General features: G+C 37.6%; 1 protein-coding gene across 3 annotated transcripts in view; it reads right to left on the bottom strand.

The window, feature by feature from the left end:
• Nucleotides 1-8,937, bottom strand: part of stol (stolid) — a 257,670-nt gene extending 248,733 nt beyond the window's left edge. For all 3 annotated transcript variants that reach the window (XM_067765622.1, XM_067765623.1, XM_067765624.1), the window contains exon 1: nt 8,380-8,937. The gene's annotated coding sequence lies outside the window, so the exon portion shown is untranslated. The remainder of the gene's footprint in view (nt 1-8,379) is intronic.
• Nucleotides 8,938-15,507: the final 6,570 nt, after the last annotated feature.

Here is a 15,507-nt window from a genome sequence, read left to right as displayed (position 1 = left end):
ACTCAAGTTTACACTAACAAATTGACAACAAAAAATTGTTCAAAAATAATTTAGCACGAAGAAGAAGCACAAGAAGTCCTAATTGGGATCGTTTACGCTCATTATGAGCTCCATTATGAGTGCATAATAAGGGTATTTCCCTTCTTGCAATGGTTGTTCGGTATGAGCCGTTTTTCATACTGTTTGATCAGACTCCCATTACGCTCATAAATACCTCTTTTTTTGCTTCTTATACATATAAGTCTTTTCATTTATGTGCTTTATAGGATTAGGATTGCTCAGATCAGGATGGACTTTGAATGCATGGCATTAAGAACGGGAAAGCATATCCGCAATATTGGTTGGGAAACAGGAGCTCCGAAGGAAGCCCAAAAAAGGGTTAGGGCATACCGACGTCAGCTATAGTCAAATACAAAGAGGGCTCGATAGACCAACCAGGGAAAACCAAGGAGGCAGTTTTGTGGCTACAATGATACAGCGCGCAATGGAGATGATTGGAGAAAAGCGTACATGCTAATTTAAATTGAGAACAGCAAGACGAGCTATAAACTATGATTTTATTCAAATTGAATATGAAAGAAAATTGTTCAAAATAAAATATGAATATTTGTTCAAAAGTTGCCTTGTTGTTGTTGTCTGGGTAAAAAGCTCTTAATTTTATTTATTTATTTATTTGGAAGGAATTACTGTGGACGAGTATGTCTTTTATCCCGATGTGGAAGAGTCAGCGACTAAAATGGAGGAGAAGCCTAAGTAAATGGTAAAGCCTTAATAGAGCTACTCCTACCCCAGAAAATTGTCAACATTTATAGTGCATGCAAAGAACATAAATGGCTACCCCGTGTATCAGCTGATTTTCACAAACTCGCTGTCAATGATAATAAAAATTCATTAGCAATTATTTCCTTCATTTCAATTTTCTTCGCTAAAAATTTGTGAAGTGAAGAAATAAAATTGTCACGATCAGCTGGTTTAGCAGAGTTGCACTGCCACACCGCCATTTTATGCAGGGTAAAAGTGTAACGCTTTTGCGTTGCCAGCAGGCAACAATTTTCACGAAAGAACGAAATACCCCGTATAGGCGTTACTTGCTTTTTAGAAAAGCACAAAATATATTTACAATCCTTGCGCGACAAAGAGCGTAACACTTTTTTCCAGAAAAGAAAACGCTATAAGGCTCATATTTTTCACATATTTCGGACTTATATCCTAAATTATGAGCACTCAGGAATGTGTGAGGGTCCTTTTTTTCAATATAAAAAAATGTCAGTGTACATATTGTGACGAATATTACCATCTCTAAGGTTATTAAATAAAGGCACAATAACATTTAAGCAAGCTACATAAACACATTAATCATCATGTACACACACATACATACAAGCAGCAGAGAGATACTCACAAACGTATGCCATCATCAGCGAAGTAGTACTCACGTATACACACGCATATGGTTACACACTACAAATACATACCCGCGTATGGCTGGTGACCAGGTAGAGGATTCTAGAAGAAGAAACGTCTAGACATTTGGGCACAGAGTATAAAAGCAGCACAAGCTGAGTGGTCCTTATTCAGTTTGATTTAAGCACGCTATTGGTTGTGAAGTTAAGTGTTATTGTGAAGTACTTTCAAAGTAGTCTAATAAAGACCATTTTTGCATTATTGAATATTGGAGTTATTTATTCAACAGTTTAGCGATTCGAAAGTTAGCAGAAGATTTGGAATAAATGGAATTTCACTAAATTCGTTACAATATGTATAATTTTGTATATGATTTGTGATTTGCACTTTGATATAAAAAAATTTGAACAGCTCTGATCAAAAGAATGGCAAAACTATTTTTCGGCCGAATTTGGTGTCTCCTACCTAAAGCAATATTAACTTCATATTAAAAATTTAATATTGATATTGTACCATTATTGCATAATCCTTCAAATGTTCCTCAGATAAAGTCAATCGGACATTTTATGTAAATATTAAAAATAAAGTGCTGGAAATGGATTTAAGCCCAAGAATTGATTCCTTAAGTTTGAAAATTCCAAAGGAATATCCACACAATAGGCATGAAATAAGCAATGCTCAACGCTTGGCAAAATTTAAGGAAAGCTAATCGCTTTGAGTCCCTTTTTTTTAACAAATAAGCCAAAGGCTTGGTCGTCAACATAAATGAAAATCATACTGTTACAAGAACTTTGATACCGCACACGTTGCAGTCTATTGTACTTGTCATTCATTTAGCCATGGACGTCCGTCCGTCTGTCCGTAAACACGATAACTTGAATAAATTTTGAGGTATCATAATGAAATTTGGTATGTGAGTTCTTGGACATTCATCTTAGATCGCTGTTTAAAATGAACGAAATCGGAGTATAACCACGCGCACTTTTTCGATATCGAAAATTTCGAAAATCCGGAAAAGTGCGATAATTCATTACCAAAGACAGATGAAGCGATGAAACCTGGTAGGTGAGTTGACCTTATGATGCAGAATAGAAAATTAGCAAAAATTTTGGACAATGGGCGTGCACCTCCCACTTTTAAAAGAACGTAATTTAAAAATTTTGCATGCTGTAATTTAGCAGCTGATTATGTAATGTTCGGGTACACCCGAACTTAGCCTTCCTAGCTTGTTTTTCTTTCCTTTTATTCACTGTTTTCCATTTATTGAATTGCAATACTGAAAGGAAAGCAATCATTCGCATTCGCAAATAACTGTTGAATCAACTTTGTACAAATTTTGATTTTCACTTAACCGTTTTAAAAGTTCATCAAATGTAAGCCAATGGTCTGTAAAAAAATGCAAATGAAGAACTTTTTCTAGAGATTTTGATGCTTGTTTTTCCAGGCATTGATCCCCGGATTTTCGGTATGTGTTATTCGTTGAAGGGGGATTCCAAAAACTGCATTCTTGAATGATTGTATTCCTTAACAAATTTGCCTGCTACATAGATTTCCCGCTTTAAATTCTACATATTTTTGATACCTACTGTAAAAATGTCCGCGATTGAAAAACAAATATTTCAAGTAAAATGTTTTGACTGTGTAATAAAAACGGACGAAAAACTCTTTCGACATGGTATAACAAACCGTTTCCACTGATATGGCCAAGTTTGTGAACAAATTTGACCCAGTGAAAACCAAGAACTAGTCTCCAGCGCGATTATTAAAACGTCGAGGGAGACCTAAAACCAGACTCCGTGTTTCCCAACTTCGACTTATTACTGAACCACATCCAAAAATGTTGGGAGTGGTATCAAAAGACTCATTCTGATCTTATTTATAATAGTCCGAAAGCGAAAATCAAAACAGTTTTGATTATAATACATTTTGCACGAGAGTCATGTGAGCCGTTACATATCAAAGGTGCCTAGTACTAGTAGACCAAATCAACTCTTTAAAATAAACAAAACCCCAAATAACATATTGTGACGAATATTACCAACACTAAGGCATACTATCATCTCTACGCCGATACTAAGCAGTCATTTGTATCTACATAAACAAATCAATCATTATGTCTACACATATGTACATACAAGAAGCGGAGAGATATGCACAAACACATGCATATATCTGAGATACTCACAAAAGTACGCAATCATCGGTGAAAGTATCACTCACATATACGCGCGCATATGGCTATGCGAGAAGCTATAAACGTGCATCTGTAGTTTATAGCTGGTGAGTAAATTCTAGAAGAAGATACGCCTAGAATTTTGCGAACGACACAGCAAAGAGTATAAAAGGAGCAAAAGCCGAGTAAGCAGAGTCAGTTTGATTTAAGCTCGCTATCAGTGCGAAGTATAAGTGTTATTGTGAAGTATTTTCAAAGTAGTCTAATAAAGACCATTTTGCATTATTGAATATTGGAGTTATTTATTCAACAGTTTAGCGATACCAACATTTGTAGACGGTTACAAGTAAGCGGAGTTTCCCTAAATGCATTGCAATTGGTATCAGAAGAGGAATTGTTGAATAAATTCTGAAGATTTCGAAGACAACTTGGACAGGGCAAAGTTAAGCGAATTAAGGATCCAGCAACTGAAAAAGGAGTTGGAGAACCGTGGATTGAATTCAACCGGCAATAACTTCAGCTACTTCGGCTACGAGATGGAATTGGAGTTGGAAGGACTGGATGTGGACGAGTATGTCTTTTATCCTGATGTGGAAGAGCCAGCGACTAAAATGGAGGAGAAGATAGAGACTCCGAATCCATTGGCAAGTGTTGACATTAACGCGATACTAGCAGTTTTGAAACAAATATCAACCGAAATGTCATCTCAACTGGAAGAACAAAAGACAAATATAACATCTCAACTGGCAGAAGAGAAGACAAGTATACCATCCTAACTAGTATCCCAGGAGAAGCGTATAAGATCTAAATGGAAACTCAACTGGAAGAATTGAAGACATATGTGACATCTCAGTTGGCTGAGCAACTGAAAGCACAAGAGGCCCGCATATCCTCGCAGCTGGAGGCACAGCAAGCAAGGGTATCGTCAAAACTTGAATCGCAGAAACGGTATCACATGCTCTGATTCAGGAAACAGCATCGCTTCTGTGTAAGCCAGCGTTCAAAGCACGCCGTGTGGAGGTAGAAAGGCCAGACTGGTTGAACACAATATTGGAAGCGCTGAAAGGATCGCAAAAGCGGAGTGAAAGAGTTATCAAATGCAATGCGGGAAGCCCGGTCACATTGCACGTCATTACGATCTTGATCCTAGTAGTTTCAACAGCGTGGGTGGTCTTAATAACAAAGCTGGAGGGGATGAGCAAGAGCGAGTAAGATGTAGAGATCGAGAGCTAGCTCCAGCTATTGAATGACCTGTTATATATGTGTCGCAAATTGGAAGGAAATCATGCAGTCTTACCGTCAGAGGGAATGTGGATGGCAAAGAACGGGTACTGACTGTAGATACGGGCGCATCTCATTTCTTGATCCGATCTGATTTGGTCAACAGGAGAGTAAAGCCATTACCTGGGGCAAGGTAGCGTACGGTCGCTGGCGAGTATAACCAAGTCAGGGGAGAAGTAATCTGTGAAGTCTTAATTGGGAAGGTCATGGTTCTACACAAATTCGTTGTGGCGGAGATTGTTGATGAAGTCATATTGGGAGTGGACTTCTTAGTTGACCATGCCGAGAAGGGGTATGCGTTATAAGAACCAGGCTGTACCACTCAATTTCAGTTTTGAGAAAGGGTTCAGCAGTAAGCGAGTGCTGGTGGAGGCGATTGGACAAAGACCACCAAAGTCAAAAGCAGTAGATCGGGCAAAAGTTGATGGATCGAATGGGCCAAATAAAGCGAAATCAAAAGTACCTGCGAGAGAAACACTCGCATTGACGAAACCAAATGGACACACAAGAACGAAGAAAATAATTTCCCAGAAAGAATGCGAGGTAAGTTTCAAGCCAGGGCGCAATACTCTTGTGAAACGTTGGAACGAGTAAGCAGAGTAATTTTGATTTAAGCGCGCTATCAGTTGCGAAGTATAAGTGTTATTGTGAAGTATTTTCAAAGTAGTCTAAAAAGACCATTTTGCATTATTGAATATTGGAGTTATTTATTCAACAGTTTAGCGATACGAACGTTAGTAGAAGGTTACAAATAAGCGGAGTTTCCCTAATATATTAAGTTAGAAACGCGGATTTGATCTTTACTATATTTTCAACTAAGTCATACTGTATGTTTAGACCAAAATTCAAAGTTCATTCAATCGAATCGAATTGCGCTCTGCTTCTGCAGAAAAATCTAGTAAAATTTATCAAAGCTATGGTATAAGAAAGAAGGTAATTCCATTGTCATTATGTGGTTGTCACTTTTGAACTTTTAACTTTGGGGAGTTAGAAATTCGTGCGATGTTTATATTTATTAGTACAGTTCCAGGCCTTTGCTGTATATTGAGAAAAAGGAATATCCTTTCGCATTTGAAAAAAATTGTATTTAATTTGAAAGGTTTGGAATAGTCTTTACTTTTGCATCGCGGCTCAAAATATTGGTCCAGCTTTGTTCCAATAAGACACCCGTTTCAAAAATCCTAGTACTCAACTTTTGAGGCACATCAAAAGGCACACGTATAAATCTAGAAGATTTTGCTTGGAGGATAGTTTTAGCAGGCTTGAAGCACGCTTGCTAAGTCCTAGCTACACCCTTTTCCTTCTTCATGTAGGAGGTTTTCAAATTTCCATCCAATAGGTGCGATCACTCTCAAATCGTCAACGAAATCCTCTAACGTGAGTTCTAGCAAACTTACAGTTTCAATAGAGAGTTAGAGGTGTTGGTGCCATAAAAACTATCTGTTTAGCAATTTGTTACTATCCTCTATGGGGGAGTACTCCCATCTCATGGTGTAGATGATGTGCTGCTGTTATAAGAAGACTTCTCGTGAGAGTTATGGGCGTGGTATTTTGACAGGCCTTCAGCTACCTAGAGTGTATTTCTTTCAAGCGACCGTATGGTAGAAAAATAGTACACCACCGGCTGGCCAACCGCTTTTTCACTAGCTAGGAGCGTTTCTTTGCCTTTGCCCCAACTGCTGCCAGGCGGAAAGTGAGGAATATGTTACGGCTCTAAACATTAGGTGCCATTGGGGCTGCATGCTCGCAAAAATGGAAGCCGTTATCCAACGTCACTCCCAATATTTTTGGGTGTCAGATAGTCGTTAGCGTAATGTCATCGACGTGGATGTTCAACATATATTTGACATGGCTATATAATCAGGTCCTAAAGCTTCGGAGGTTCCCGATCACTAGTGCCCTCCAATCGTAGTATATATGCCCTATTTCTCGTCAATATTCCCGAAATTTTAAGCACTCATAAAATGAAATATAGTTTATTCGATTGATGCCTATAAGTTTATTCGGCCCTACAGTTGGAAAACTCAGGCTCAATAACATAGCACCCGCCAATGTGATCGATGTGAAGTAAATTTCTGTTATATCGGGCTTCAGTGTAAAAACATCTACCGAGCTACGTTATCATAAATAGCCAAACCAAATCAAAAACATTACAGAGTAAGCCACAGCCCAAAAGTCCTGGATATGGACACAGTTACTATAAATCAAGAGCGAAGCCCCTCAATGGGTAACGGAGCTTACAATATAGCCGCTGCAGGTATGCCTGTCGTAAGAGGTGACTAAAATCCCCAATTGATTCAAGTGGTTATCTAGGGAATGCCAGCGCAATTTATAGGTTATCCAACTCAATTGTCAAATTAACCTATCTGTGCGAATCCTGGTTCTTTCTCAGCCGAGACTCTGGGAGTGTCTTTATCGCTTCAACAACAACAGGAGAAACATCAAGAGGAAATTTCAGAAAGCGCTACTCATTAAGAGCAGCTATATTTTCGAACTGATAGGGATAATACTTGAAAATTCTGTGGAGGGTTTACGCACCCGCGGGAATTTCTCCTGGAATAAAAATGACGAAATGTGAACAGAAAGCTAGAACTATGGAAACTTGCGCTAAGTACCACCCTTACATTAAAAAGGGCGGAAAAAGGAAGGGAATTTTTCTTTTTCATAAAATACGAGCACTGTTATGTTTTTCAGTTTTTTTTTTTTTTAGTTGTTGTTTTTTTGCATCTCTCTTCACGTGCTACTGCGCATCCATCCAAGAGTGTGTACTCACAAGAGTGTGTACTCACCGAATACTTATTGCAGTCGGCACATTTGGATTCTCAAATCGCTCGCTGTTTTACTTTATTTTACCGTTGCTTTTCGAAGAGCATTCGACATATTCGAAAATCCGCATGCCCAAACAGACCATTTCTGCTATCTCAGAATTTTTTTTAGCTTTTGAAGACTTTTAAGTTCGAATGTTTTTCCATTCAACGTGTATTATTCGCACTTTTTTCTTATTCTTCCCACCTGCCAATTAGTTTGTTTTTATTCATTAAGGGTGAAAATTGACACCCCTCTTTGGCATCACATTACAACTCATGTGTTTATATGTATAGGTACGAGTGTGTTTATTTCTCTGTCGACATATTGTGCCGCGCCTCTGCCCTTAATACCAACACGAGCCCCTTCATTCATGCGACACCACCACCGCCACGAATACTACTTACACCAAAAACAACTACCAAAATGAATAACAGCACAAAATTGGCGGAAAAAGCGCAAAGCAAGAATTTTGTAAAGACGAAAGCGAGTATTTCCATCGCCCGTTCAGTCCTCTCCCTGCTCAAACATCCTTCCGCGTTGTCCTTTACCTACCCGAGCGCTTAAAGCTGGTCGCCTGACATACAAGAAATTGTGGTGTACAGAGATTTTCTCACTCGGAATTGTGGGGCAACGGCGCTACTGAAGCCAGCAGCAGCCGAATAAAATAAATGAAACGAATAAATATATGATATCTATATGAAACGAAGACTTACAACTCAATGCTCCGCAAATTTCGGCATATAAATTTTTATATGTATTCACATTACTGCCGAAAGATATTTATTTCGAAAATTTATGGGATTTTTTCATGCTTATCATATTCACAGTTTTTCGTTTTCTTTTCGCCCTTTTCTTTCAATTTTTTAGTTTGGAAAGTACGTTGAACTAATTCTCTTCAAATGAAGTTTTTCACAAATTTTAGTTCACTTTTTCATATAACATTTCCTTTTGAGGGATACCCTTATATTTCCTCACCGAAATTTTTACTTTTGCAGCATGGGCCAACTTCAAAAAAAACTTCCAGCGTTTTCACAAAAATATCTATCCACTTTTCGCACGTTCCCGTGCTTAAATTCTTTCGCTCACAATGTAGCACACTTTATTTGGGCATAAATGTATTCAATTTCAATTAAATTTTTATTCAACTAAAATTATTTTTCTTTTTGACCACAAAAAAAAATATATTTTTGTCCTGTGTGATGGTATGCTAAGTGATTAGGTGACACGTTCGCTGTATTTGACCAGCGCTTTAGTTCGAAAAGGCATCCATTCGCGAGGGGTTTACGCACCGTACTAAATGAGAAATGCTTCGCGTTGTTCTGTAGTTAGTATTCACATTTAATGCATTCGAAGTTCGCATTATTCGCTCATTTTGGCCCTAACACAATCAAAATGGGTGTACGCGAATTCACCGTTATTCGAATGCCATCACTAAAACTGCTGCCGCCGTAACCGCCTCGTATTATTCAATTTAAGGGTGTATGGCACTCCTTTGGTAAGTACGAAATTTTGAGTTGGAAACTAAATCGAAAAATGCAACCCTGAATTTCGCATCTGGTTTGTAGAAACACTATTTAAATACCAAAGTGATAAATAGTCTCTTTTGTGAGTTTTGAGCCCGGTTTTTCAGTACAAGTTCAACTCTGTTTGTCAGTTAAACTACGCTTAAACTTACTCTGCAGTTTTTCAGTCTACTTTAACTGAAGTTTAAGCTGAGCTTAAGCGGCCCATCTGGCAGGATTAAACCCTAGTTAATCTGTCGGTGATTTGCGTTCGCTCGAAATGGCGTCGAATATACCCAACAAGCATTTGGGCTTGATTGCCATTAGAGCGCATGTTGATAACTAGCAAACCTCTAAAATCTCAATAGTTGTTACGAAACACTGGCTCAACTTGAGAATCATAAGCCATCATCCCGTCGCAAAGATCCTGAGCCAGATAAATAATTTTGCATGTAAATGCCACAACAACGATTTGAGCCAGATAAATCCAAATAAAAGTCTGGTTCAATTTGTGAGCCAGATAATTTGATAATTACCGTCATCCAAGAGTTTTACAACTCCGGCTCACACTCAATTCTCACGGGAATGGTCTGGATCATTGAGAGACTTGAGAAGCAGATGTCGGGATATTTTCGCACACGTGAAATGTGATAGGCAGATGTCGCCGCTGTTTTTCATTTAACTCATACGGCGAAAGGCTAAGCAACGACATCTATTTTTGAAAAAGGAGGTTTGTTAAAGGCAGCGTTGCCAAACTAAAGACAAGTAATTAACAAATTATCTGGCTCACAAAATCTGGATATATCTGGCTCAAATCGTTGTTGTTGCATTTTCATGCAAAATTATTTATCTGGCTCAGGCTTTTGCCACCGGATGATGGCTAATTTCTAGTTTGGCAAAGCTGCCTGTCATAAACCTACTTTTTCGAAAATAGATGTCGCTGCTTAGCCTAATGAAACACAGCGGCGACATCTGCCTCAAACAACTCATGTGTATAAAAATATCACGACCTCTGCTTCTCAAGCCTCTCAATGATCCAGACCATTCCAGTTAGAATTGAGCGTGACACGGAGCTAAAAAACTCACTTGATGATAGCTATAGTGTACTCAGCAAAAGAGGGCATTTTTTATAAAGCGAAAAATGCGATTACTTAAGTTGAAAATTAACAGTTCCCAACTTGCCGTTCTTTGACTGGACTCAAGTGTAAGATTCCAATACTACAGTATTTTCGTGAAAATAAAATAAAATATATACGATTTATTTTTGATAAATTATGCTTCAATACTGCTATGAAACAGGTGTTTATTTCTCACAATAAATAGCTGTTTGCTTTGTACATTTTAAAAAATGTCTCAAAGGTTGGATGATAATAACGTTGCAGATCAACTCGGGAACTCTAAATTTTACAAAATTTCTCAAAGTTTGGATAATGATTTGAGAATGAAGTTGGATATCAACGCGAGAACTATTAAGAAAAATTAAATAATGATGTGGGATATCCTCTGGCACTAGATATATATTTCCCTGGTGAAATATTTGTTCCATGTTTTTGGGTAAACCAGCTATTGCCGTATCTACAAATTATCTAGATAATAAAAAACCAATGTTTCTGTACAAAAGGATACCCCAAAGGCTGCCTTAAACGGTGACAGAAAAAGTCAGTAGTTCAACTGGAGGTTAAATTTAAGCAAAGTTTGGGTTTAAGCAAACTTAGTTTAAGCTTAACTTAACCAAATACTGAAAAACAGGGCTTAAGAAACAGTTGATTGTGGCCCGCCCACAAGCATTAGCTACATAATTTACATTCTGGAATTCCCTCTACCATAGTAAAGATGCTTGCTTATTTAAATAAAACGAGTAGTCACCCTGTACGTGTGGTGATACTCGAGGCGTGTGGAACCTGAAAATTAGCGCATGATTAACTGCACTACCATCGTGTAGTGGTTTCCGGTTGTTGTATTAGCTGGATAGTCGGCAATGTAGTTAAGCGGATAATGAAAATTTGTAGCCACATGCAGATACAGATACATACATTAACAGGTTTCACATCCAGCGTTGCCATTGCATCTTCTAAACTGATTTATTTAGTTGTTTGTAGTCAGAAATCTTCTAATATGGCATTTCTTTAATTAAAAAGAGATATATAACTTTGTTATATGTAATTTTATTAACATATTCCTCCTGGCAGAACAATTTGAAAAAAAGTTTAACAGTGTCTATCGCGTATATTATATTTAGATATTCTTATAATTAAATATTCTCAACTAAACAAAAGGCAAAGAGACGAAAAATAGAAGTAGAGAATAATTATATTGCGAAAAAAGAGAAAAAAAAACAAAACACAATATTTTGAGAAAAAAAAATCGTATTTGGACCTCTAAATTCACATGTTCTTATCTGCTAATCGAGTTGTGTCTCCGTAAATTGTGCTTCTAAAAAGTAAGGGAAACAAAAGCAAAAAGAAAGGATCGGAAACAAAATAAATAACATAAGCTTAGTTTTATCGTCCCTATATCGAGGTCAGAGAAAGAAAAACTTAAGAGTTTGGTAAGTACACTAATGTCAATAAAATCAGCATAAATACATACTCTAGCAGCTGCAAGTTCTTTTAAGTAATTGTACTAAGGCAGTTAGGAACTGCTACAAAAATGAATTCATCGAAAATGACGTCATTGAAATCGTCCGATCGCTTCAATAGTCGCTTTGTCTGCGGAATGTTCAGAGGAAGAAGAAGAGGGGAAGTTAGGAGCCTGGACCGGGATAGGTAGAAGAATGTAGAGGGAAGGGAAAATATTTAGAGGCTGGGGAGGGACAGGGGCCCGAAAGGGTACAGGGAAAGGCAGATGGAAATGGAGGGAGATACAGAAGGAGAGGAAAGGAATAGGGAGAGACAGAAGAGGTAAAATTAAAGGAATGGAAAGGTAGAGGGAAATGTAGAGGGAAAGGTAGAGGGAAAGGAAAATATTCAGTGGCGGGGAAGGGACCCACCTATTCTAAAGATCTACGAAAGGGGACTGGGAAAAGCAGATGGAGAGGGAGGGAGCGCCAGAAGGAGAGGAAGGAAATAGAGAGAGACGAATGCCGATGGAGAGGTCATAGGGAGAGAGAGAGAGAGGTTTAGGCATAAAATGATGCATAAAGGGGAGAAGAAGAAACATTGAAAAAAAGAGGAGTGGGAAAAGACGAGTAGGATAGAAGTACTAAGCTTTATTTAATTAAAAATTATGAGATATTAGTTTTTCTGCAACAAGTACGCACCAAGTATTCCCTAACTAGTCTCAAAAAATGGTTTAAGCCAATTTTTATACTCAGCTGAGCAGAGCTCACAGAGTATATTAATTTTGTTCTCTTAACGGTACCCTTTAATGGCATAAACTAATCGAGATAGACATAGACTTCAATATATCAAAATGATCTGGGCGAAAAAAGAAATTCATTTAACCATGTCCGTCCGTCCGTCAGTAAACACGATAACTTGAGTAAATTTTGAGGTATATTGATGAAATTTGATACGTAAGTTCCTGGGCACTCATCTCAGATCGCTCTTTAAAATGAACTAAATCGGACTATAACCACGCCCACTTTTTCGATATCGAAAATTTCGAAAAACCGAAAAAGTTCAATAATTCATTACCAAAAACGGATAAAGCGATGAAACTTGGTAGGTGGGTTGACCTTATGACGCAAAATAGAAAATTGACAATTTTGGACAATGGGCGTGGCAACGCCGACTTTTAAAAGAAGGCAATTTAAAAGTTTTGCAAGCTGTCATTTTGTAGTCGTTGAATATATCATGATGAAATTTGGCAGGAAACTTACTCCTATTAATGTATGTGTGCTAAATAAAAAATTTCAAAATCGGATGACGAACACATTGACAAATTGAATATCTTTAACGATAACTGTTTTCTGTGAAAATTGGCGAAATTGGCTGAAGCCACGCGCATTTTTTATACACAGTGACCGTCTGTCCTTCCGCTCGGCCTTTAACACGATAACTTGAGCAAAAATCAATATATTAAAAATGGGCGAAATTCGACTATGACCACGCCCACTTTTTGATTCCGAAAATTACGAAAAATGAAAAAAAAAATCCATTATTCTATACCAAATACGAAAAAAGGGATGAAATATGATGATTTGATTGGTTTTTGACGCAAAATATAACTTAAATAAAAACTTTGTAAAATGGGTGTAACACCTACCATATTAAGAAGAAGAAAATGAAAAAGTTCTGCAGGGCGAAATCAAAAGCCCTTGGAATCATGGCAGGAATACCTTTCGTGGTATTACGTATATAAATAAATTAGCGGACCCGACTGATGATATTCTGGGGCACCCAGGTCCACAGTTTGGTCGATATCTCGAGAACGACTTCACATATACAACTAAGGGCCACTCCCTTTTAAAACCATCATTAATAACTTTAATTTGATACCCGTATTGTACAAAGACATTCCAGGGTTACCCTAGGTTCATTCTCCTACATGGTGATTTCCCTTATTTTGCCTCCAATGCTCTCAGCTGAGTATGTAATGTTTGGTTACACCCGAACTTAGCCTTCCTTACTTGTTTTGTTTATATTCATTTATAATTTATTTGGTCGATATTTCGACTTCAATCTGAAGTAATCATCAAGGACATATGGATTTCGATCTTTTATAAGTGAATATAAACCAAAAAATAAGTTTTATTCATTATGTGAAGCCTTCTAGCTCAACAAACCTAACAATTTACAATATTCAAGGCTATTAACTTTTACTAAAAAAAAGTAAATTTTCAATAATATCTTCTTTTTCGAATAAAAAAATTTGTTATTTACTTGTTTTGAATGACAAAAAATCAATATTTGAGTTTTCTTTTTGCGTTTGATTCGGCAGGAAAACTTTTAACATGCGTTGTTGTAAAGTGACGCCAGCGCCAAAACGCCAACTTAAATTAAACGCAATTTCTGCACACGGTTATAAAAGGAAAGTGTGTGTTTAATGCAGAATCGTTTAAAACTTTTAAAAATAAAATTTGCTACCTCCATATACATACATATTTTCAAAACTCTTTGAAATTTCAACATTTCCATTCAATTGAGTTTTTTCGTTGTATCGGAAAAATTTTGCAAAGTGGAGTTAGCAACTTTGTCGGCGATAATAATGAAACTTAAGAGAGTACCAGTGAGTCTTCACTATATACTTAAATTAAATATATGTTGTTGTTGTCGACACTTCCCGAAGGCTTAGGGGAGTGCTATCGATGTTGATGGTCCTTTGCCGGATGCAGATCCGGTACGTTCCGGTACCAAGTATGACCACATGCGTCCTTCTAGGCCATACCACCCTCCCAACCCCTACATCAATGAGGAGTTCGGGGTCGCCAGAGCTTCGGCTGTTAATGAAACAGAATTCGCCACGGATAGGTGAGGTTGGCAATTACACAACCCCTTGAATCTATTTGGTATTTTAGTCGACTCTACGACAGGCATACCTACCGCGGGTATATTCTAACCCCCTAACCCGCTGGGGGAGTATGTATGTATGTAATGTGTATACTGTATGTATTGTAGTGTCTGCTAATAAATTGCTCTACGACATCGAATTCCTTTGCTTCAAAAGGTTCAGTACTTTGTTCCTTTTAGTTAATCCAAGATAATTTAATTGCAACATGTGTGACTAGAACTCAATTAATTTACATGAAAAAATACAAAAACGACCATGCATTTGTGCAATAAACAGACCGAAGTGATTAGCAAAGCGATGTGGTAGGTATGACATCGTCGTCCTCATATCCCCCATTTAAGTTTAACTAGAAAAAGCTAGGCTTTATTTTTTTTTAATTTTTCGCTAAACGTTCGAAAAAATTCCTTTAACAGCAACATCGTAATGTGTATGGAGTAGAACACTCACCTCGCATTGTTGTTTTTGTATGCATAATAGTCATACCTGTAGATGTACACCATAATGAGCTGAGCAATATGGATGATGAAAAGCCGTTGCACTAAAGGTCAAATGCAATAAATTATGCCACATAAGTACACACATTTAGAAAAGCAGCAGCGGAAGAGATGCAAAGGGGGATTTTACAACATCGAGATACGACGCGCACATCCATGCAGATACATTTAAATTAGGTACTATGAAAATGAAATGAACAAGTGAGTGTGCAAAAGTGTGTAAATTGTGTTAGGGTAATATGCCTTGTGTCAGATATTCTTATTGGGTGGCATTAATTAGCAGGGGAGGCGGACGTATTAAGTTTGGGGATAAGGGCAAGTGTAAAAAGGTGAACAGTGGCAAACTGAATATTGCATATGCATTACAATGTAGTCTGCTCGGGATCATTATTCA

The sequence above is a fragment of the Eurosta solidaginis genome, chromosome 2 (assembly GCF_040869045.1).
Source record: "Eurosta solidaginis isolate ZX-2024a chromosome 2, ASM4086904v1, whole genome shotgun sequence".
Classification (NCBI taxonomy): domain Eukaryota; kingdom Metazoa; phylum Arthropoda; class Insecta; order Diptera; family Tephritidae; genus Eurosta; species Eurosta solidaginis.
This window is presented reverse-complemented; position numbering and strand designations above follow the sequence as displayed.